The sequence below is a fragment of the Tamandua tetradactyla genome, chromosome 19 (genome assembly GCF_023851605.1).
Source record: "Tamandua tetradactyla isolate mTamTet1 chromosome 19, mTamTet1.pri, whole genome shotgun sequence".
NCBI lineage: Eukaryota > Metazoa > Chordata > Mammalia > Pilosa > Myrmecophagidae > Tamandua > Tamandua tetradactyla.
The window spans coordinates 37,640,379-37,664,151 of NC_135345.1; the positions used below are offsets into that span (position 1 = coordinate 37,640,379).

Below are 23,773 nucleotides of genomic sequence, written 5' to 3' on the forward strand. Positions count from 1 at the left end.
CTGTCTGCCCTACTATAAGAGTCTCTGAACAAACATTTCAGCCCAGTCTCCATCTATCAGTGAACTATCTATGTTCTCAGAGTCTAAGCTCCTTGTCATAGCCTATTACAATCTGGTCTCTGCCTAACAATAATAATAATAGCAGCTAATATTGATGTAAACAGCAATTATGTACCAAACACCAGACCATTTATGTATCATTCCTACAAGGCTAGAGTTCCAAGGTACTAACTCCATCTCATGTTCAATCTGTACCAAACAGTCTACCAACATCCTTCACTCACTTTAGTTCATTATTAATTATCATTTCCCCAAGGCAGCTAACTGTTTACCAGCCCCCATATTATTTTGCATATGCTGTATCTGCTTGAAAAGTTACACAGCTTGCAAAAACCTATGCACTATTTAAAAACTCTGAATAAGCAGGCATTATCTCCTCTGTGAAGGCTTCCCTGAAATTGAATGAATCACTCCTGCCTCCATATACATCTATAACTAGTATTCTAGAACTTTGAACAGTTCTTGAGATATTAAGAGATGGGAGAGAGGCTGGTAGAGACCTAAGAAATGGTTGAAAGGCTTTGTATTTTTTTTTTTTTTTTTTTTTGGTGAGTGTGCATCCATGTGTTGATATTTTTAATACACAAAGCCTTTTCCTTCCTTTGAACTACACATACATATTTCCTGGTGGCTGAATCAAAGGTGGATACACCAAAAACTATCCATCTTTGTTATCACTCGATAAGCTGAACACAGCTAATTGATTCCTTTTTGTAACATAGAAGTTTCCCACAAGCCCTGTAACCTTCTCTGAACTTTAATGTCAGCTCCGTCCTACAATCACCTGATTTTTTAAATGTCTGACCACCCAAGGATGTTCACTGATGGAGTTCTCTCCTTAGTAAAAGAGCTTCTAGCCCCCAAGGAAACAGTAAATGAAAATCGGCAGGCATGAGTAACTCTATAAAAAATTCTACTATGCACAGAGATGCCGTAATATGAAGAAGCCCTTGAAGTCTGACTTCCACTTGGGCTTACTGGCTGGTCGGCCTTGCCACAGGTCAGTGGCTCTCCAGGTACTGGTCTGAGGATCTGCTGTGTGGCAGCAACAATTGCTGACAGGGTCCAGAAATCTGTATTTATAACCTAAAGTACAGATGATTTGGATGTGCAACCAAGTGTGGTAATTACAGCTCTAAATTCCTTTCCATATCCCAAACATGCTTTAAACCTTCTCATCTGAGCCCATGCTCAGCATCCCCCTCCCCTTCAGTTAATGTCCCTCCCACCACACTGCCCACATGTCTGGAGTCAGACTAGGCTCACACTCCACATCCTCCACTTTCTAGGAGTGTACACATAGGCACATGTGTCTCCTTACCTATAAAATGGAAAGACTCAAAGGTACCTTTAAGTTGTTGTGTTGTGTTGGTGAAGAGGAAATGAGGTAATCCATCATAAGTGCTAATACAGTGCCTAGAGCATGGTTAAGTGCTCAGGAAACATGCACTTCCAACACTACAGTTCTTTTCACCACAACAGTTACGATCTCCCCAGAACTGAATTTTTTTTCCTTCCTTTGAGGTCCAACTCAAATTTGATTTCCTTCAGAAGGTCTCCATTGAACAAGAAATAAACTCTTCTCTGTATTCCTACAGCATTTGCTTCTTAGAACATTTAATCACATTCTGCTCATTCAGTAGTAAGCTAGAGGCAAGATAATGTAGGGCGAGAGCCAAGACTTTTGGAGCCAGAGAGCCTGGGTCACATCTCAGTTCCTCTACTTATTAGGTTCATGAGCTTGGACAATTATTTAACTGCTCCATGCTCGGTTTCTTCGTTAGCAATATGAGAGTAATACTAGTTCTCTACCTCATAGGGCTGTCAGGAGAATTAAATACATAGAATATCGACTGGTACACAGTAAATACTAAATGTTTGCTGCTATCAATATTTTCTTTTTGTATAATAGACTTTGCCAAGATGATGACTGGCCCATACAAGCTGCACAATAAAAAGAGGACAAATTATTTGTTTATAAACATAGTATATATATATATATATATATATATATATACACACACACACACACACATATGCAATATATATTCAGCTTGTGCTTAGAGAATGCACGAATAATTGGCTTCACAGATATGGCTATGCATTTGACCATCCTACCCTGACCCATTTCCATGAGGAAGAAAAAGTGAAAAGGAAGTAACATTTATGGCCACCTCATACATGCAGGCTTGTGATATCACTTAGTAAACATTTTCTTATTATCTTATTCAGCTGTACCATGAAAATATATCCTGAATCCAACTACTTCTCACCCCCTGCCCTGCTTACATCCTAACCACTGCAATAGCTTCTTAACTGATGCCCTTACCGGGTATATTGTTGACACAGCAACTATAACGATTCATTTATATAAAAAATCAGGCTATGTCATCCTTCTTCTCAAAACTTTCCAGAGGCAACCCCCTACTCCCTCCAACACACATACAATTAGAAAAAAATCCAAAGTCCTTGCCATGTCCTCCAGGGTCCTACAGGGTCACCCTGAGACCTCCTGACTTCACCATCCCTGACTGTGCCTCTCCATCACTCCATCTCAACCATGCTGGCCTGAGCCCTGCTCCAACTTCATGATCTTAGTTCCTGCCCTTCTTCAAATTTTCCCGAAGATATATCCATAACTCACTCCATCACTTTTGTAGGTCTCTGATCAAATGTGGCCTCTTCAGAGGGACCTTTTTCCAATCCGCCCATGCATACAAGCATGCCTTGTGACTTACTCCCCTCACTGGTGGACACAGAGTACATGCTCAATAAATGTTGTTGAATAACATCATCCCAGTTTTTGGATGATTTAAGATGAGAAACAGAAAGTTTATGAAAACATACTTTAAAAAAATTGTCTATTTAAGTCACCAAACTAGCATAGGGTTCTCCAGTCTATCTAATCACTAAGTCCCCAGATCAGAAGATTTGGGAGGGGAGAGGAAAGAGAGGGTCTGCTGGAAGAATTCCAAACCATCTGCGGGACTTTTAAAAACTCATGGGTTGGCACAGCCTTCCCCCTCCTACTGCCTCATTAAAAAAAGCATACATTTTTAAATCAGAAGCATAACTTAGCATAGTTAGAAACTGCAATTTTTTTTTAAATAATAGGCTCAACAATCATAGGCTTGTAAAACTGAAAGGAATCTTAGAAAATATCCATCAGAAAAAAAAAAAAAGACCAAGATGCTATCTGAATAATGAAACTTTTTAAGATTATCAAAATGAGCTTTACAAATTCTAATAACAATGAGAGGTCATCATTTTCCAGTACAGTGGTTCCCAAAGGAGTGGAACCAGCTTCCAAAGGGAGATACAGAGATACGTTAGAAAATGGTTTTGCTGGTCACAATGTTTGAGTGACACCAGTGGACAAGAACCAGGACTACATGACACCCTACAATGATACCCTCAGATACAATTTTTACTCCTCTAACTTTCTACAACTATTCATTTCCCCATATGGTACCTGGCACTACTGATGATAAAACAGAAAAGGATCCCTGCCTCCAAGTTGCCAATAAACTTATTAGAGAGAAATAGTTAATAACTTGAAAAACTAAGGAGCTCTATAAGGATACCACATGGAACTTTAGGCTACAAGTCTTATAGATGTCCACCTTTGCTTCAGCATAGAATATATTCAAAAGAAAGGGTGTTGTTATGTTATTCATATGTCAAGCAAACTCATTGTTTGACACCAAGAAATTAACTCCAAGTATTCATAAAGACAACCCATTCAAGTTTGACTATTTCCCACAGCACACAGAAAAGGAAGTGGTTCTGAGAAAATATCTTTGTTGGACTATTATTCCACCCGCAGTACAGAGCAGATTGCGAAAGGCCAAAGATCAGGACTCCTAACTTACTGATCTAGCCTGAAAGCTTAGTTCCCAGGAAGCTGTAAAACTGGCAGTCTGACATTCCTCTCTACCATCCTTTCATCTACCTTAAGTAAATCACTCTCCATCTATCTATGATTCTAAAAATAATAGCTAATATTTACAAGTCATCTGTGTTGGATCTCATTTAATCCTTATAGCTGCCTAGAACAAAATCCCCATGGCCAAAATCACACAACAGACAGAAAAGCCAGAATTCCAAGAGTGAAACTCCATAGCTTGCACTATTAATTATGATACCTCCTAATAGTTATATAATAATTAATAGCAGAGAGGTCAAGACTTCATATATCCCCTATCCTTTGACTGTCTAAAATATTCAGTAAAGAAATGCTGCTTAAACATAACATGAAGGCAAGTTCAAGTTTTATACACTTTTGAGGTTGATTGTGGCTGTATATGTCCATGAAGGTGGTAAAATATGGAAGTCTACATTCATATTTGATTACTCGAGATTAAAGGGCCAATCACAACTTAAGGGAAAATATCTTTAAATATACAGTATAAAACAATAGTAATATATTATTTAATTACTAAAATTCATTTTGCATCTATCATTGCAGAAATTTAGATAATACAGGAATATAACATAAAAAATGAATTTAAAATCAAATAATCAAATATAACCAAAATAAATATTCACCTTCATCATAAAAGTCAATGGTGATGATTTAAAAACTGCTTAACTGGAAAAGAGAGTATGGATATTTGACCATGATCTTGAAGGTTTGATTTTAAATATGATACAAAAAGAAACACAAGAAGATTTACACCAACAACATCTCAGCTTTTCTCAAATAATACTCCCTGTGTGTGATGTTTAATTGCATGTGTCAACTGAGTTACAGTGTCTATTTGTTTGTGCCACAAGCAATGGCCTGATTGTTATTATGAAGGCATTTCACTGATGGATTTGCATCTACAGTCAGCTGACTGCATCTACAGTTGATTGAATCTTCAATTAACAAAGGAGATTGCCATCAACAATGAGGGGGCGTCTCCTCATCCCTTCAGTTGAAAGTCTTAACAGCCAGAACTAAGGATTTCAGAGATTAAAAACAAAAAGAGAAACAAAAAAAGATTTCTGCATCAATCTCAGCCAACTAGCTTCTCCTGGGGAATAACAATTTCAACTTCATGATCTATCTCCAACTTGCGACCTGCCCTACAGTATGTGGACATGCCAATCCCTACACTTCTGCAAGCCAATTCATATAATAAATCTCTATATATATATCCTTTGCTTGTTTCTCTAAAGAACTCTGATTAATATACTTTATATACCTGGTTGTTTTACTTATTTTGGAGGCCAAGTCAAGTCTTATAAGTCTAGTACTTACAAATCCACAAGGTTTCCCTGCTATTCCAACCCTCATTAATTCTCTCCAGGCAGTAGCATATAGTCATGCTGCCTATATTACAATCCAGGCTTCCCTTTACTTGATTAAATTGTTTAACTTCTCAGAAACACAGACTCCTCATCTGATGTTAATTTAGCAAAAGACAGATGGGGTTAGAAAACGAAAAATAATAATTTTTCCTGAAGACTTTAGAGCTGGGCCTCAGAGCACAGTAATGTCTATAAGAGGCACTGCAGCCAGGCAACAGAGGTATAGACCCCAGCTCTGCCATTTGCCAGCTTTATAACCACAGGAAACTTCCTTTATTTTTCTATTCGTCAATATTTTCATCTCTAAGCAAGGATGATAATAGCACCTACTATACAGTTTTGAGGATGTAATGAGTGAATACACATAAAGCTCTTAGAACAGTACCTAGCAAGCAAAAACAAAAATAAAAAAGCATTTTATTAGCATGTACTAGGTAGAGAATAACTGAGATCTGAGCTGAAAATAGCCAGGCTCCAAGCAAAACCATTTCATGGCTGGGATCAAGGAGAAAGGATTGCTCAAAATTATATTTTTATTATTTTGTTTACTGTATAATCTGTAAAATAACCGTTTCAATGTCTATAACTAAATATCCAATTCCACATACTATTAAAACCAACAGTGAAAATTCCTTGGCTTACAGTAAGTCAGTAGTAATACAGGTAATACCTACTTTAACTGTTTTAGATAATAACAGTTAAATGCTTTCTAATCTCCGTAGTTTCAGTAAATCTTTTCTCTTTCAAGCTGTTCATTTAGATGTTACGTTAATGGGCTAAAGTTTGAGACTTGCTTTAAATTCTAAATAAGGGATCTTTAAAGTAGAGGAATAATCCTATTTATCTTTCAGAATTCCTAGAAGGGTAGACAGAAGGTGTTGGGGACTGAATTATGTACCCCAGAAAAACATGTTCTTAATCTTAACCTATTTCTGCGGTTGTGAACCCATGGTTGTGACCAAACTGAATGAGGGTGAGCAAAGGAAATGAGACACAGGAGAGAAGCCACGGGGAGCAGCCAGAAGCTAGAAGTCAGTGGAACCCAAAAGGGAAAGGCAAAGATGTCTCCATGTGCATTATTACCATGTGACAAAAAGCCAAGGCACTTCAAAGACTGATGGCTAGCCAGAAAATACCAGCCCTGCAAGAAGCGAGCCTTTTAGCCTCTGAAATCCGTAAACCAAAAAAAAAAAAAACCTGTTGTTAAGCCAACCCACTATATGGTATTTGTTTTAGCAGGCAGAAAATTAAAATAGGGGGATAATGCAGGCCAAAGCCTACATCAGTGAAGAGGAAACAATCATCTGAGTGCAGGGCTGCCAGCCCTCTCCTACCTGCCCTGTTCCCAGCTGCTGTCCTGTGTCCCCTCACTCCTACCCTCTCTACAGTCTAGCCACATTAGTAACCTGAGAGAGCTGAAAAGAGATCCCTTAGAACTCATAAAGTGAGCATTGGCACATATTTTTCTGGATTTTTTCACGTCACATTGTGCGTTGCTTCATTGCTTAAAGCATTTGGGTCAAAAACTGGTACAATATTATACCTCAAAAAAAGATTTTAAAATGCATACTAATATGTGCACATTTTTGTAACATATACACTGTATTTCCATTTTTAAATTTTAGTACAAATATATACTCCACCATTTCCCTGAATTTGTTACATTTTTAGACTAACAACCAGATGTTTCAAAATAGTCTACTGTGAACATTTCCTCTCTTTGCATTTATAAATAGCACCCTGACCTCTTTTCCAACTGAATTTGAGGGCTTATTCCTATTGGTTCAGTAACTGTCCAAGCCTCTTTCCTTATGAAAAGAGGATATTCTCAGCAAATGCCTCCTAACTTATTGACACGCGTATTTGTTTATTCATTCAACAACTACTTAAGGAACACTACCCTCTCTTAATAAAAAGGAAAAGTATTTGCAATTCACCATAATAGCTTCTATTATCTCATTTGAAAACAGTGCTAAGAACAACTAAAAAAAGTGAAGACACAATTTCTTTCCCCAAAGTGTAAAATTTAAATGGGGTAGATTAGATATGACTAAAAGCAAAGGAAAATAACATGCACATGAACAATCAATTCTTTAATACTCAAAAAATGCCCGTAAAGAACGAATACCAACATATATGTGCCAGTATCTAATGCACCCAAAAACGCACTGAAATACTAATGAAAAAAATCAAATTCTGTAATCTTTCCTCTTATGTGATTTACATTTTAGTATTTTTTTTTTACATTTTAGTATTATTTTTATTTTTAATCACATAGAGAACTGGCACCATCACCATACCTTAAAAATCTCAAGTGCGCTCCATGAATAGTACAGTAAAATAATGCACCAATTAAGGGCTTTGAGGCTGGGTAACCCATGAAGGAGCCAAGGAGCTGAGTTCCAATTCTTGTAGGAAGACATTTAACAGGTGGAGAATACAGGATCTGAAGTAGAAGAAATGCCATAAAGAGGCAGAAAGGAAGATGTTCTCAGACAACGGCAAGGAGACAAAATCAGGTCTCCCACCAAAGGTTCAGCTAGTAATGGAAGGCAAAGCCTCACAGGGAAGCTGGGGTGGCTGTGGAGGGGCTTGAATATTTGGCTAAGGAGTCTGAACTCCATCAAGATACAGTGAAAGTCTCAGCAATCCCTTTCACCATCTGCACCCCCATGAGCCTGAACCTTTCTGACATGGCAGCCATGCTTCACTTCTGCATTTCCCTGATCATTTCTTGAACCCCAAAATGATTAAATCATTCTCTCCTCTTCCTAAAGTTATGTGTTATAACCAGTAGAGTATTTTTTTGTTTTTTTTGTTTTTGTTTTATTTTTTCACATGGGCAGGTTCCAGGACTCAAACCCGGGTCTCGGGTATGGCAGGCGAAAATTATGGCCCTGAGCCACCATTGCACTGCCCAGTAGAGTGTTTTTAAATCCTAATTTTGAGAGTCCAAGAAGGCAGATAAATTATCTGAGTCTGATCCTCCCTGAGTATGTTTTCACTTACCCACCCACCTTTGTACACAGAATGGCACAAAAGAAGGAAATCATTTTTCCAACCTCTTCACACTAGTTCTTCCTCAACAAAACGGCTATTCCAACCCACCAAAGCATGGGTGAAGAAGTAAGCTTAGGCCAAGCAAACACCGTAATGTAATTTCATACATCAAATTTCTAAGTAGAATTATGTAAAGAAGATACCACTATTATTCCAAAAAGAAAATGAAGCAAAGTGGCCTAACCACCAGTAGACACTACTGGTATTTACCACTAGTGTACAATCTGGCCAATTAAAATATACACATATATAACTAAAAGCATAAATTGCAAAGGTCAGGACTTCTTAGAAAAAATTAAGACGATATCTCATAGCCTCAAAACACGCCAAAAACAGTTAGTCAAAGTTAAGAAATAATTCCAACATTCATAAGAAGTTCTCTACCTAATTAATATTTTACAGGGAATTCCAAAAATCCCTACAATTTAGTATGTGCGATAATTAGGCCCAATAAATGAGTCAATGAATAAGCGAAAAAAAAAAAAAAACAATTTAAAAGAAGGCTATTAGGCAATGATCACCACGTATAATTAAATTTTTTACAACATCTTCGGTTAAACTTAAAGTTGGACAGAGGTAGGGTAGAAAGTAACAAAACAAAATACCTTCTTGGATATCATGAAAACTAAAACCAAGAATTCAAAACAGGTTTGAAAAAATTCATACTTTCAATGTGCTAATCTAAGAATTTTCGGGAAAACTCTATAGTTCATTATAATTTGAGTTCTATACTTAAAGTAACTGAGACTAGTTGAAGCTGAAAAGTACTTACTGATTGCCTATGTAACTCACATTCTGCTAAGAACTTGCAGAGATAATAGAAAAATAAGAATTTGTTTGTAAATGTGCCATCACCTTCTCCTTTCACCCTGAGCCTATATAAAATCTTACAGGCCTACAAAGGAAGAAAAATATACAAACACATATACACACACACCCACATAAATAAGTTTTAATAAACCATTGGACTTTCCCGCTAGGTATATTTTAATTTAAATAAATCTTTAAGCACAGACAAATCAAGTCTGTATAAAATACTCTGGGTGTTAAGACCCATGTTAAATGCGTGTGTGTTTAAAATATATGTTTGGAAAGGAGTCAAGAAGATATTTCCACTTTAGGCTCTAGCCTACTTCCATGACCTACTTTACTTTTTTTTTCTTTTTTAAACATTGTTCAACAGAGGAATGTCATGAGAATTTTGCCTCAATATCACTCTTATAAGTGTCTGAAAGTCATAAATAAGAGCTTAGAGATATTTCCTTTTTAAAAAGATAGCTTCCTTTTAAAAAGAGCCATAACTTCATCTTCCAATTACTTATGGGCACCATTCCATTAACTTGTGGGGTGCAGAGTGCTTAAGTGCGGGAGAAATCAATACCGAGCCCTGAGTACAATACTATTATTGGTGTAACAATGACATCCGATTAAAAGTACTTTTAAAAATAGCTTATTTTTACAATACAAACACGTTTTTCAAGCCAAAAGTATTTCACTGAGCAGCTAACTTCAAGGACAAGCTTGTGAAAAGTGTTGCCCTCACCACACAAACTCCTAACAGCCTAAGATGTCATTATTCCACACGAAATACTTCATCATTCTCTGGCATTTTTCCTCTAATTACCAAAGATTATGGCTCACAATATAATTTCATGAAGCCTTCTACACCCCCGCACCACCGCCACCTCCGAAAATACCACTAGATCGCCACAAGGAGGTGAGGGAAGCGTTTAAGAAAATACGCCAGAATGAAATAAAGTAAAACTTAGTTCACTAAGTGATAAGAGCACCCATTCTCCGAGAGATCTGTCTCCAAAAGTAAAGGAGAAAGATCTGGTACACTCGCTGCCCACAGCTCTCCGCGTACGGTCCTGGGTTCAGGCAGGTGGAGGCCAAACGACTGTAATTAAAGTTAATTAAAAGGCCTAAAGAGTATAACAAGCAGAGTGCGGGGGAGCACAGACACCGAAGCAAAGTCATTATCTCTACTAAGTAAATAACTTGGGTGCCTGAAACTCCAGCGCCTCTTTGGGAGGGCGGCGGGACCGGGGGGAGAGCGGTTAGGGGAGTCTAGCTGACCGTCCGGATTGCCACCCTCCGTGCCAAATCCCAGAAGTAAACTGAGTTTTCCTATCACCTACCGGCTTCTGGTTTCCTTTTAGATGCCCACATGCGGGAGCGAAATCCAAGGGGCAGAAACCAGAGCCCAGCACTTGGCGCTCTGGAAATTAACCCTTGAAAGTGTCGAAAACCCCCCGAAGCGTCCGGGGGAACACCTTCCTCAGCCCCGACGCCGCCGGCCAAGCCCACCCTCGGCTCCCGGGTACTCACCCGCCCCGCGCGCGGGCCGCCGAGCCCAGATGGCGAAGCCGGACGGGGGAGCCCGGGCGCCGGCGCCCCTTGCCGCTCTGGTCGCTCGGTCCTCACCCCTCTGCCCCTGGCAGCCGGGCCTCCTCCTTCCGGATCCACGCCGGCTGCCGGCAGCCGCCTCTTTCCCCAGCCGCCGGCCGCGCGGGCGGCGCTGTCACTCGGGCCAGCGCGCCGCGGTCGCTGCACCTGGAGGCGGGGAGCGCGGGCCGCCGACGGGCGCGCGGCTCCGGAAGCGCCGCGCCCGCCGCCGACCTCACACCCAGGTGCTCCAGCGGCGCGCCTCGGTCGCTTCCTCTGAGCCTGCGGGGGCGGGGTGCCAGCGCCCGGAGCTGGGGCAACCCAGGCTCAGCGGCGGGGCTGGCCGAGCCGGCCGCCCTGGTTCCGCAACATAGTTGAACGGCTGACTCAATTTGCCGCCACTTGGCCGCGCCTGACACCCTCACTACCTGGAGCACCTCGGCCGGGAGGCGCCGGGCCGGGCGGGCGGTGGAAACTGCGAGGGCGCGCCCCGCAGCTGAGAGCGGCGGCAACGGCTTTACCCTCTTGGGAGGGGGATGCCCATTAACCTTACCCGGCTCCGGCTGGCGGGTTGTTCTGTCCGTCGGCACTAATGGGGGCGTTGATTGTAGATGGGCGGAACCTCACCGTGACTGGTTATTAGTATTATTCTACTAAGTACTTTCCAGGTTACTTCAGCATTTCCCAAACTAAAGTCATCCGGAGCACTAATTTTCCCAGGCTACTGCTTTATAAATTTGCATTCACTGGGCAGGAGAATCTATATTTCCTATAAGTCTACGGTGCTTGGGTTGAGCAGGTTTGAAAGAACTCTCCTACACATCATGGCTGTGAGGTAGGGAGTTATATCCCCATTCTCTAGTTTAAGAAGTCTGAGAAGCAGAGCAACTTGCCCAAGCAAACATAGTTTTAAAAAGTGAAAATGCTTTTCAATTTAAATCTGAACTCTACCATCTGAGGAATACAGCCTCCCCACGAATTTTATGTTTTAATAACTTTTTAATTAGAGGAGTTGTAGGTTTACAGAACAACCATGCAGAACGTACAGAGTGCCCATATACCTACCCTCCTGGCACACACAGGCACACAGAAGAGTTTTCCCTGTCATTTTAGGTGGTGCATTGGTGTGGTACCTGTGTTACAATTGATGGAACAATATATGATTTTATTATTAACTATAGTCCATCCTTTACAATAAGGTTCATTCTCTGTAGCATATGTACAACCTAAAATTACGCATTCTAGCCTCTTTCACGAATACAAGTCAATGATGTTAAATATACCCATAATGTCATGCCCTTCCCTTTTCTTGTCTTTTCCCCAGGAGGGAGTGGCTAGCCATGCATCTTGCAGCAGAGATTGTTAGGTCCAGGGGAGACACTTCTTCTTTGAGTTGGACCTTGACACTGGAAACGTCTTTACACTCTTGGGAAAGTGATAATAAATAAGGAGACAGCAAGAGAAAATAAATACAGCAACCAAAAAAAACAAAAAAAACTTGTGGGCCCATGAATATCGAAAGATTCCATAATCCACTTTTTTGCAGACAAATTCAAAGGCCTATACCTTAAAACTTTTTTTTTTTTATTTGAATAAACATCTCTCTGTAGACTATGGCTGAAATTTTCTCCCTTAAGAGGTAAACTGCTTTTATCTCTCTCCTGTATCTGTTGTTTGAAGTGAAACAATTAGGGAAACCACTAAGCTTATTATGTAAATGAGATAATTGGTGAAGTCCAGGGCAAGAGAGGCTTCCCAGGAGCCCAGGGCTGAGAGGGGTCACCTTCATCCAGAGAACACGCTCACCAAAAGCCCTGTCCTGTCCCGTGGAGATTCTGAACCAACTATGACACTCTGCAAAGGCACCAAGTCCACGTTTCTCCTGAACTAAATACTTCCGATCAAGCCCCATTACTACTGGGAAAGTTTGCTTGGCTTTTTCCAAACCTCAAAAATAGTCTTTTCTTTGGATTCCTGTAGCACTTATGGCATGAATTTTATTTATGTGGCTCTCTCCTGGCTTCATCCTAAGTCTATATTGTTTGTTTGTTTTTCTCTGGCTCAGAGCTCTCATATACTTCTCATTTATTTTTATCTTTGTAAACCATCTTAATTCTTTTTCTGAACAAGGGGGGTTATTAGTGAGTGTTCCCCAGGGAAACAGAACCAACAGGAGAAAGTGTGTGTGTGTGTGTGTGAATATTATGGGATTCATTATAAGAATTGACTCTCACAACTGTGGAGATTGGCAAGCCCCAATTGTGTGTCAAGCCATAAATTGGGAATTCTGTGAAGGCTTCAGTGAATTCCTTAAGAGAAACTGACTGGCTGAAGTGGAGATAGAAATTCTTCCTTCTGACTGCTGAAATCCTCAGTTCTCCTTTTAAAGTCTTCAACCAGTTGGATAAGGAGTTTCTTAAGGCTGAAGGCAATCTCCTTTGTTGATTGTAGATGTAATCAGTTATAGATAAAATCAACTAGCAATGAGGTCTGTGTTTGCTTGCCCAAGCAACTGAGCACCATAACCTAGCCAAGTTGCCAAATAAACTAAATCATTACTGAGGGATATTAAATAGACAAAAATTCTTACATCATTTATGATGTCAGAGGGTTTAGCATTGTTTTGTCCTCAAGTTATTTCATTTGGTAATTTTATAAGTTAATTAGGTCTTTGTGCCTCTTTGTAACAGTAACTTAGCTTCTTGATGATGATCTGTTGTTATTTTTGTTTTAAAAATTGGAAGATGGCAGAGTGAGGTAGATTAATTCATCCCTGCTCCATGGAACAATATAGGGGATGGAGAGGGAATGACCAAGACTTCAGTCCCAGGGAAGTGAATAATCTGAGAGGGTCTCCAGGGTGGAGAAGTGAGGGGATCAGGATGGGGAGAATAGGATGGGTTTCACTGGCTGTGATCCCCAATGGGAGTGGATGGCAGTACATGGAGAAGTATGGATTGGAGGAAATTGACCATCCCTCTGCTCCAGTCTGCCCCAGCTGCGGCTGGGGAAAAATCCCTGTGCAGATCTGCAGCTGGTGGCACCTACCAGGAACACCAGAGTAGGCACCTCAGTCTGCCATGAAGAGCCATGCCCCCAGGCACTGGGAGCATTTGCTCTGTTGTGCACAGTGAATGGCCATCCCATTGGGCACGACACTGTGGATTGACTGCTCCCGTGGGCTCTGTATCAGCTCACCCATCCCATACACCAATAACAGCGGTCCTGGCACCATGAGCCAGGAGCTGTCCCCTTGCCGGACATGCTATCTCTCCAGACAGTCACTGCAGGCACTGGACTGAGGGAGGAGGTGCCTCAGGCATGCAACATGCTGGTGAGAAGGGGTAAGTGTAAAAGGGCTGCTGAAGTTGGAAAGGGGTGGCCCTGAGGAGAATAGGGGCCTCAGGATTGCCACATGCTGTTGAGAAGTAGTAAGTGCAGGCAGGCAGACGCCCTGTTTGCAAGGGCTCCTATGTGGCAGGCTGCACCCCAGCCTAGCGTTTAATAGATCCTCAGGTAGAATCGTACCCCCTACATGAAATCCAGGCCTTGGTTTGGCAGGAGATTACTGACAAACCAAGTGCAAAAGGAAACTTTCAATACAAAGCCAAGTAAATGCAAATTTTAGGCAAGTGAAATAAAGCAACTTGCAAAATAACCTTATTAAAATATTCAAATGCCCCGAACACAACCAGAAATCACAAGGCATGTGAAGATCTAAGCAGAAACGACTCCACCAAACAACCAAATCAAAACACTGGAGGGGACACAGAATATGGAAAAACTGCTCAAGGGTATTTATAAAGAAATAAATGATATCAGGAAGACACTACAGAAGCATAAAGAAGAATTTGAAAGCTTAAATAGAAAAATGGCAGATCTCAGAGAGATGAAAGATACAGTAGACCAAATTAGGAATGTATTAGAGACATAAGATAACCAATTCAAAGAAGAACCAATTCAAATAAGTGAGCAAGAAAACACAAAAGAACAAATGGCATGAAACATGGAAAAAAATGAAACTAGGGAAATGATGGACAACAAGAGACACACAAATATAAGAATCATTGGTGCCCAAGAAAAAAAAGAGAAGAGTAAAGGGCTGGGAAAGTTAGTTGAAGATATAATTGGGGAAAACTTCAAAACCCTATAAAAGAAATAAATATGAAAAACAAAGAATCCAAAAAAACTTCAAATAGAATAAATCCAAACAGACCTACTCCAAGATACATATTAATCAAGCTGTCAGATGTTAAAGTGAAAAAGAAAGGCCTGAAAGCAGCACAAGAACAGCAATCTACTATCTACAGAGGAAAACACATAAGACTGAGTTTGGACTACTAAGCAGGCACTGTGGAAGCAAGAAGGCAGTGGTATGTTACACTTAAGATCCTGAATGAGAAAGGCTTCCAGCCAAGAATTCTTTATCCAGCCAAGTTGTCCTTCAAAATTGAGAGAAATGTTAAATCTTTAAAGACAAACAAATGCCGAGAGAACTAATCAGCAAGAGACCTGCCCAAAAGAAATACTAATGAGAGTCCTTTCAGCTGAAAAAAAAAAAAAAAAAGACAAGAGAGGGAGGTCTGGAGAAGGTACAGAATTGAAGAATACTAGTACCAGAAATTTAAAATATAGAAAGAGAGAGAGGGGAAAGAATATATAGATCTGAAAAATAGAAACTAAAGAAAAAGATGGTAAATTCAAGAACTGCTTTTACGGTAATAACTTTGAGTGTTGATGGACTAAACTCACCAATTAAAAGATACAAACTGGCAGAATGGATCAAAAAATATCCATCTGTGTACTGTTACAAGGACACAATTAGATTGAAAGGGAAAGGATGGAAAAATATATTCTTTGCAAGCTGTAACCTAATGTAAGGAGGAATAGCTATACTAATATCAGATAAAAATAGACTTTAAATATAAAATGTTGTAAGAGACAAAGAAGGACACTTCATATTAATAAAAAGAATGATTTACCAAGAGGAAATAACAATCATAAATGTTTATGCTCCTAATCAAGGAGCTCCAAAGTACATAAGGCAAACATTGGCAGAACTGAAGTGAGTGATAGACATTTCTAAAATGATAGTGGGAGACTTCAATACACCACTCTCCACTATAGATAGAATAACTACATGGAGGATCAACAAGGAAAGAGAGACCCTAAACAAGGTGATAAATGGATTAGACCTAATAGACTTATACAGATCATTACACCCCCCAAAACCAGGATATGCATTCTTCTCTAGTGCATATGGAATGTTCTCCAGGATATAGCATATGCCAGGACACAAACTGATTCCTTATAAATTTAATAAGATTGAAATTATTCAATGCACTTTCTCTGATCACAACAGAGTGAAGCTAGAAATTAATAATCTACCAAAAAAAAAAACCCAAAGCTTTCACAAATATATGTAGATTAAGCAACATACTCCTAAATAATCAGTGGATCAAAGAAGAAATCATTAGAGAAATCAGTAACTATCTGGAAACTATGATAAAGAAAATACAACATATCAGAATTTATGGGATGTGGCACATGCAGTGCTGAGAGGGAAATTTATTGCCATAAATGCCTATATTAAAGAACAATAATGAGCAAAACTTGAGGACTTAACTGCCCACCTGGAGAATTTAGAGAAAGAACAGCTAACTGACCCCAAAACAAATGAAAGACGAGAAATAATAAAGATTAAAGCATAAATAAACTAAAGAACCACAAAACTATAGAAAGAATGAACAAAACCAAAAGTTGGTTCTTTGAGAAAAATCAATAAAATTCATGGAACTCTAGCTAGAATAACAAAGAAAAAAAAATACAACACAAATAAACAAAATCAGAAATAAGACAGGGCCATTATCATGGATCCTGAAGAAATTAAAAGAATCATAAGAAAATAAAATGCCACCAACGAACTAGAAAACCTAGGTGAAATGGACAAATTCCTAGAAACACATAAACTACCAATACTGACTTCAGAAGAAATAGAAGATCTCAACAAACCAATTGCAAGTAAAGAGATTCAATCAGTCATCAGAAATCTTCCCACAAAGCAAAGCCCAGGCCCAGGTAGCTTCACAGGGGAATTTTATCAAACATTCCAAAAACAACTAACACCAATCCTGCTCAAACTCTTCCAAACAAAAATTGAGGTAAAATGAATGCTAGTTAAATTATTTGATCAAGCTAATATCACTCTAATACCAAACTCAGATAAAGATGCTCCATGAAAAGAAAACTAAGACCAATCTCCTTAATGAATATAGGTTCAAAAATTCTCAACAAATGCTAACAAATAAAACTCAATGACACGTTAAAAGAATTATACATCATGACCAAATTACACAGGAATGAAAGAATGTTTCAACACAAGAAAATTTATCAACATACCGCAGCACATTAACAAATCAAAGGGGGAGAATCATGTGATCATATCGATTGATGCTGAAAAAGCATTCAACAAAATTCAGCATCTTTTCCTGATAAAAACACTTCAAAAGGTAGGAGTCAAAAGAAGGTTTCTCAGTATGAAACAGGGCATATATGAAAAACCCATAGCCAGCATCATACTTAATGTTGAGAGACTGAAAGCATTCCCCTTAAGATCAAAAATGAAACAAGAATGCCCATTTTCACCACCATTATTCAACATTTTAGGAGAAGTCTTGGCTGGAACAATTAGACAGGAAAAAGAAATAAAAGGCATCCAAATAGGAGGGAAGAATTAAAACTTTAAATATTTTCAGCTGGCATGATCCTACATTCAGAAAACCCTAAGAAATCCATGGCAAAGTTACTTAAATTAATAAGCAAATTCAGCAAATTGGCAGGATACAAGATTAATGTATAAAAATCAGTAGTGTTTCTATACACAAGCAATAACTTATCTGAGGAGACAATCAAGGAAAAAAATTCCATTCAAAATAGCAACAAAAGGAATCAGGTATCTAGGAATAAGCCTAACCAGGGTTGTCAAGGACTTGTATGCAGAAAATTACGAAACATTGTTGAAAGAAATTTTTTAAAATGACCTAAATAGATGGAAAGACATTCTATGCTCATAGATAGGAAAGTTGAATATTGTTAAGATATCAGTTCTACACAAAGTGATCTACAGATTCAATGCAATACTAATTGAAATCACAAGAACCTACTTTGAAGATTTGGAAAAACTAATTATCAAATTTATTTGGAAGGGAAAGAAACCTCAAATAGCTAAAGATATCCTAAAAAAAAGAAGAGCAAAGTGGGAGGACTATCTCTTCCTGACTTTAAAGCTTACTATAAAGCACAATGGTCAACATAGTTTGGTACTAGCCTGAAGATTGATGCATCAGCCAATGGAATTGAATTGAGAGTGTGGAGATAGACTACCAAATCTATGAGCAATTGATCTTTGACAAGTCCCCAATATCCACTGAACTGGGACAGAGTAGTCTTTTCAAGAAATGGGCTTGGGAGAACTGTATATCAATAGCCAAAAGAATGAAAGAGGACCTATATCTTACACTTTACACAAAAATTAATTCAAAATGGATTGAAGACCTAACTATAAGCCAGTACCATAAAAACTCTAGAAGAAAATGCAGGGAAACATCTTCAAGATCTAGTAATAGGAGGTAGAGTCTTAAACTTTACGCCTAAAGCACAAGCAGTGAAAGAAAAAATAGAACAATGGGAACTCATAAGATCAAGAGCTTCTATGCCTGAAAGAACTTTGTAAAAAGGTGAAGAGACAGCCAATTCAATGGAAGAAAATATTTAGAAGCCACATACTGGACGAAGACTTGATATCCAGTGTACATAAAGAAATTACACAGCTCAACAACAAAATAATAAACAACCCAATTCTAAAATGGACAGTGGGTATGAATAGACACTTTTCTCAAGAGCAAATACAGATGGCCAAAAAGCACATGAGGTGATGTTCATTTTCATTAGCGATAAGGGAAATGCAAATCAAGATGAAATGAGATATCACCTTACACCTATAAGAATGATTTTTATTAAACAAACAGAAAATTACAACTGTTGGAGAGGATTTAGAGAAATTGGAACACTTATTCACTGTTGGTGGGAATGTATAATGGTGCAGTCACTGTAGAAGACACTTTGGCAATTCCTCAGAAAACTAAATGTTGAGTTGCCCTATAACCCAGTAATACCACTCCTTGGTATACACCCAGAAAAGCTGAAAGCAAGGACATGAACAGACATTTGCACACCAATGTTCATAGTATTATTCACAATTGCCAAAAGATAGAAATAATCCAAGTACCCATCAACAGATGAGTGAATAAACAAAATGTGGTATATACATATGATGGAATATTGTGTAGCAGTAAGATGAAATGAAATCTCAAAGAATATGACAACATAGATGAACCTAGAGCACATAATTCTGAGTGAAATAAGTCAGACACAAAAGGACAGATACCGTATGAATTCGCTATTATGACTCTAGTAATGTCAGAGGTTACACTATACAATATAGCAGGCCTAGAGTTAAACAAAAGCTAGAGATGTGTGAAAGGCTACTTTAAGCAGTTGAATCTAAATGCAAGGGAAGGGATGGAAGTGATGGTAGCCAATTAATGGGGTTATAAGTAGCATTGCCATATTGAAGGTGAATATGATTGAAAGGAGATGTATAAGGTCAAGTATCCCACTGATTGAATCTACAATTATAAATCAATTCTTGCATGAACTATTTCAAAGGTTCAATGTTGGACAAAAAGTCAATAAAACTAAAAATGTATACAACGGCCATTAGCTAACAGGAAGCCATCAACAATACCACAACACTAGCGGGGCAACTAATTGGAATGAAGGCACAGTGATAAGGAGTAGTTTTGATATGATAGTTGGTGACACTGGTTCAGTTCTTTGTCATTAGGGACCAATAAAATTGTCTAAATCTGAGAGTGCTGCTGATTGTATAACCAATTGAGGATACTGTAAGACATGGTGTGTTTATTTTGGACATTATTCATGAGGCCCAATAGATGGGGGAGACAAAGGGTACAATGACTGAGATGCAGAATGGCAAATGGTGATATATTTATATGATGGAGTATGGTGAGGCTACAAAAAGGAAGGACGTTAAGGAGGCATGCAACGAACTGAATAAACTTTGGGGGCAATGTGTTGTGCAAAATAAGCCAGAAACAAAGGAGCAAACATGCTAAGGTCTTTCAGAAAATGCTGATAGAAAATTGGGGCCTAGATTGTAAACCCTTATACCAGCCACACTTAGTGTAAAGTTGTAAATGTATGTTTTGGATTCTGAGATGCTGAGCTGTATGTGTATCAATTGATATTTCCCTGAGATTTTGAGTAACTCAGTGAAACCTGGGACCAGAAATGGAATGCTGTGGCCCTAAAAGTAAACATAGCCATATGTAGTAGCAGTTAAGTAAACAAAAAAGAGATCATAAAATTAGACTTAAAAACAAAGCCAATCTGGCTGGGTCTAAGTTAAATCAGAAAATAGGCTAAAAGATGATAGTGTATACACTCTACACCTTCAACAATGATGTGAAACCAAAGATAGAGAAGTTTGTTATGTCTACAACCTAAATTTTCTGTAACACATAATCTAAATCAACCTTCCTTGATAGCTCATTTAACCAACCCAAAGTCCAAGAGCCCATAATAAAACAAGGGCTTGTGATTCTGTATAGCTTGGTGTAATTCCAGGATGCATCTTGGACTACGGTGGGCTGATAATTAAAAAATACTAGTAGAGTCCCTTGAGGGTCTGAAGCGGGGGATGTATATATGTATATATGTAACTGCTAGACTTTCCCATCTGAGAAACCCCGGGTACCCTCTCAACCATTGGGGACTCCCAGGAAAATAAGCCAAGACCTTGATTTTTTTATATATACAATCAATGGCTCACAATATCATCACAATTGCATCATTCCAGAAAAAGAAATAAAGAAAAGAATTCATACACCCTATACCCCTTACTCCTCCCTGTCATTGATCCACAGTTTCAATCTACCAATTTTTATCCTTCATCTCCCTCTATTATTTGTTTATTTTTATCTCCTCTCTCTCTTTTTTTTTACTCCTCTGTCCATACCCTGGATAAATGAAGCATCAGACACAGGTTTTCACAATTATGCAGTCACACTGTAAAAGCTAGATGGCTATACTTTCTTCTTCAAGAATCAAGACTAATGGAACACACTTCAACAGATTCAGGTACTTCCCTCTAACCGCTCCAATATACCATAAACTAGAAAGGAATTTCTACATAATGCATAAAAATAACCTCCAGGATAATCTCCCAATTCTGTTTGAAATTGCTCAGCCAATGAGAATTTATTTTGAAGTTTGAAAATATGGGCCATATCATCCTTTATCCAGTATTCTGATTTATATTAGTCCTATCCAGAGCAGCTTCATTCATGTCTCTGAACGAAGTCTGATCACTCTTTTAGCTTTTTTAACAGCTGCTGCATGGGGTAGTGCTAACTTTCATAGTTTCAGTGCTCTAACTCTGAGTTTCAGGTATCACAAAAATACCTGAACTTTTGGGGAATGACCAGATTATATACAAATAGCTCAGTATCTCAGAATTTAGAAATATCAGTTACAATTCCTAAATATATTTGACTGCTGTAAGAGCTTTACAATCTAGGAACCCATACTCTCAACTTCAATTCTCTGAGCTTGTATATTATAGTTAATGTCTATGAGTGAGGCAGTAAAATATATGTCTTTTTGTTTCTGACATTTTATTCAATTTATGTCCTTAAGGTTCATTCACCAAGTTGCATGTCTCACAATTTCATTCCTTTTTGCAGCCACTCAATAGTCAGTTGTATATTAACACCACAGTTCCCTCTTCCATTCCTCAGTCAATGTACTCTTAGGCCACCTCCTTCCATTGTGAATCATGAACACTGCTGCCATAAACACCAGTGTGCAAATGTCCATTCAGGTCCCCACTCTCAGTTCCTGCAGGTATATACTTAGCAACAGGTGAGCACGATCATATGGCAACCCACTCCTAACCTCTTCTGTAACCACCACGCTGCCCTCCAGAGGGACTGCACCTCTCGGCTTCCATACCAAAAGTGAACAGGTACATCTTTCTCCACATTTTCTCTAGCACTTGTTTCTCTCTGTTCATTTTTAAATAATTTTATTCATACATCATGCAGTCCAACCTAAGTAAACAGACATGCCTTCACCACCATAAACTATAAGAAGGCATTTTCTTTTCTTCTGCATAGAATCCATACTCCTCCTTGATGCCCCCTGCTTGTTGACACTTAGTTTTGGTATAATGCCTCTGTTATATTCAGTGGAAGCATATTACATTGTTACTATTAACTATAGACCCAGCTTGCATTGATTGTACCTTTTCCTGTATACCATCTATTTTCAACCTGTTACGATGTTGGCATTCATTTGTTCTTCCTCATGCAAAAATATTTTTATATTTCTACGTTAAATCACCATCATTGTCCACTCTAGGCATTCCTAAACCATACCTTCTCAGTCTTTATCCTCTATCTTTTCTTCTGGTTTAATAGTGCCCCCAGCCCTTCTCCCACAACCATGATCACACTTAGCTTCATTCAGTGTACTTTTATTAGTGTGCTACCATCAGGTAGTATTGTGTTATCCATTTCTGAATTTTTACGATCAGTCCTGTTGCACAATCTGCATTACTTCAGTACCAAGTGCCTAATCTCAACCCTTTTTCTATCTCTGATAATCCATGCTCTTAACTTTAACTCTCAAAGTTCACTCATTATTAACATTAGTTCATAGTAATGAGACATACAGCATTTGTCCTTTTAGTTTCTGGATAATTTCACTTAGCATAATGTCCTCCATCCACATTGTCACATTGAAATTCTCTACGTTCATTCATGAATATTAGCTCACATCAGTGAGACCATACAGTATGTGTCTTTTGTTTCTGGCTAATCTCACTCAGTCTAATGTCCTCGATGTCCATCCATGTTGTTACATGCTTCGTGCCTTTATTCTGTCTTACAGCTGCGTAGTATTCCATTTGTATGTATATACCACAGCTTACTTAGCCTCTCATACATTGATGAACATTTGGACTGTTTCCATCTCTTGGCAATCATAAATAATGCCTTTATATGCATTGGTAAGCAGATATCCATTTGTGTCCTTACCTTCAGTTCCTCTGAATATATATCTAGTAATGGGATTGCTGGACCATATGACAATTCTATAGTTAGCTTCCTGAGAAACCGCCAAATGACACCAGGGCAGTTGTACCTTTTTATGTTCCCACCAACAATGGATAAGTGTGCCTCTTCCTCTCTTCATCCTTTCCAGCATTAGTAGTTTGCTGGATTTTTTCTTTGTTTTTTTTTTTAGTAATGGCCATTCTAGTGGATGTTAGATAATATCTCATAGTGGTTTTGAGTTGCATTTCCCTAATACTCAATGAAATTGAGCATCTTTTCGTGTGCCTTTTAGCCATTTGTATTTCCTCTTCTGAAAAGGATCTGTTCATGTCTTTGCCCATTTTTTAATTGGGTTGTTTGTCTTTTTGTTATTGGGTTGTGTAATCACTTTATATATTCCGGATACTAAACTCTTATCTGATACGTGTTTTCCAAATATTGTTTGAATCATTGCATAGGCTGCCTTTTTACTTTTCTGAAAAAAAGTTCTTTGATGCACAAAAGTGTTTATTTTGAGGTGATCCCATTTATCTATTTCTATTTTCAATGCTTGTGCTTTGGGTGTAAAGTCTAGGAAACCACCTCCTATTACAAGATTTATAAGATATTTCCCTGCATTTTCTTCTAACAGTTTTATAATCTGAACTCTAATGTTTAGGTCTTTGATCCTCTTTGAGTTAATTTTTGTATGAGGTGTGAGACATGGATCTTCATTTTTTCTTTTGCTTATGTATATCCAGTTCTCCAACATGATTTACTGAAGAGGCTGTTCT

At 38.6% G+C, this 23,773-nt stretch overlaps 1 protein-coding gene across 6 annotated transcripts in view; it reads right to left on the reverse strand.

Annotated features, from left to right (window-relative positions):
• The window catches only part of ARAP2 (ArfGAP with RhoGAP domain, ankyrin repeat and PH domain 2), a 267,935-nt gene that overhangs the window by 212,983 nt on the left and 31,179 nt on the right, over positions 1–23,773 (reverse strand). For 4 of the 6 annotated variants that reach the window (XM_077136561.1, XM_077136562.1, XM_077136563.1 and 1 more), the window contains exon 1: positions 10,747–10,917. The exons of 1 other annotated variant lie outside the window; for it this stretch is intronic. The gene's annotated coding sequence lies outside the window, so the exon portion shown is untranslated. Of the gene's footprint in view, positions 1–10,746; positions 10,918–23,773 lie in introns of those variants that run through there. One more of the 6 variants, XM_077136564.1, reaches the window with a different exon arrangement.